The sequence below is a fragment of the Phoenix dactylifera genome, unplaced genomic scaffold (genome assembly GCF_009389715.1).
Source record: "Phoenix dactylifera cultivar Barhee BC4 unplaced genomic scaffold, palm_55x_up_171113_PBpolish2nd_filt_p 000278F, whole genome shotgun sequence".
Classification (NCBI taxonomy): Eukaryota; Viridiplantae; Streptophyta; class Magnoliopsida; order Arecales; family Arecaceae; genus Phoenix; species Phoenix dactylifera.
Window position 1 is genome coordinate 431,022 of NW_024067763.1, and position 2,081 is coordinate 433,102.

Below are 2,081 nucleotides of genomic sequence, written 5' to 3' on the forward strand. Positions count from 1 at the left end.
TTTGAATTTCAGATTTGAATTTTAGCTTTTAGTTTTTGAATTTCAAATTTCAAATTTCAAGTTTAAATTTCAAATTTAAAATTTGGAATCTCAGATTTTTTTTTCCAATTTAAGTCCCCACTTTTAATTTCGAATTTTGAATTTCAAATTTGGATTTCAGATGTGATGTTTCAAAATTTCAAGTTTTGAAATTCGGATTCACAAGTCAAATTGGAAATTTCATATTTGGAGCCCAAATTTTGTTTTTCCAAATTTAACTTTGAAATTGCTAACTTCAAATCCTAAATTTATGGAGATTAGATCTCAAATTTAATAACTAAAATTTGGAATTAAATTTCAAAATATTCAGATTTAATTCATAAACTTAATTAGGCATGCAAACTAGAATTTTAGCATCAATGGATTTCCGCAAAGGGCAGAAATTTCAACAAGTGCAGAATTTTAGTATAATCAATGTGCATGTCCTAATTAGCCTGCTCTGATACCAAAAATGATGCGGGATGAATGCGAGAAATTTAAACATAAGGGTTATCAGTAAGTTATGTTGATTAACTAGCCTAATTGCAACAAAAAATTCAGTCACATATGAGCTAAGAAAGCATTATCATGAGCATAGTAATTTCAGGACTAGTTACCCGCATATACTAATTCATTTAGGACTTAGAGTAATGGACCGTTGTGGTTGAGAAACCAATAGATTAGGACGCTTTCTTCAATAAATCAGACATAGAGTTGAGGCTTACCAAACATTGAACTTCTGGAATTCTTTTGAAGGAGGATCCTTGATCTCACTCTCGAGGATTGATGATTGGATAACCAAGCTTCATCTTCCGTTGCAACAGGGCTCCCTTGCTATTGGTTTGGAAGGATAATAGACCTAATGACATGGAGTACTTTAAGGACCTGCAAAGAAACAAGGATTAGAGGTTTGGCATGAGAGAGGAATGGAATCACAAAAGAAAAGGAAGGCGAGAGGAGATAGGGCTGCGGTGGATGTGGAAGTGGCTTTAGGGCCTTACGCCCAACTTGGAACAAGGGCCTCACGCCCAACCTTCTCTCAAGGTGACAAAGCAAGATTGCTAAGGAAGAAAGAAACTTTATTTTTTTTATTCATTCATCAACTGAAATTACAAGATGTCATAAGGAGGTATTTATAGACTTTACTCATGATTTGAAATTTAAACACATAATGAATGGCACTCCACATTTGAAAGCTTGGTTGCTAGAAAAAAGGAAAGAAAGTTGGCCGGCTTTAATGGGGGGGATTTGAAAAGTTGTTGGCTCCCATTTGAAATTTTCTTGCATTTAAATTGTGGCCGACCTCTTGGACTTTGAATTTGGGTGACGTGTCAACTTATATGAGGTGGTATGGTGATTGGTTCTTTTGATTTTGACTCTTCCATTTGGCATTATCCTCTTGGTTGAGATGATTGCTGATGTGGTGTTGAGGTGGCGTCTGGTTGAGATGATTGCTGATGTGGTGTTGAGGTGGCATCCCAATAGGTGTCACATAGCATGTTGCATAGTATTTGGTTCTTCTGATGAGGTGGCATGACGTTGCAGTGGTTCTTTTGATAAGATGATGTGGTCGGCTCCTTATGCTTGACTTCATCCTGGTTGGCGTGCTTCCATTAGTTGGAGTGGTGGTGAGGTGGCCAGCTGATGTTGATGTGGATGCCGAGGTGGTGCTCCAAGGGTGTGCAAAGGTGGTGGTAGAAACATGCAAGGTGGTAGTAGAAACATGCAACCTGTCCTGACTTGGCTTGCTTTCTGACTTATTGAGGCTTGCTTTCTGACTTATTGGTTTTATTTACGGGACTCCATCAAAGCCACAGTGACCTTGAGTTAATTGATTGGAGTCTTTTCTGGATTCTGGTGCCCATACCAAATTGCCCCTCACTAAGGAAAGATCCAAAAGGGGTTGTCATCTTAATCTTTTACTCTTTTTAAGGATTGGAACACCAATCGATATGAGAGCACCTGCTCTGATACCACTGTTGCCCAAGGAGACAACCCAAGAGGGAAGGTGAATTGGGTTTTAATTAAATATTGATCAATTAAAAATATGATGAGTAATTAAT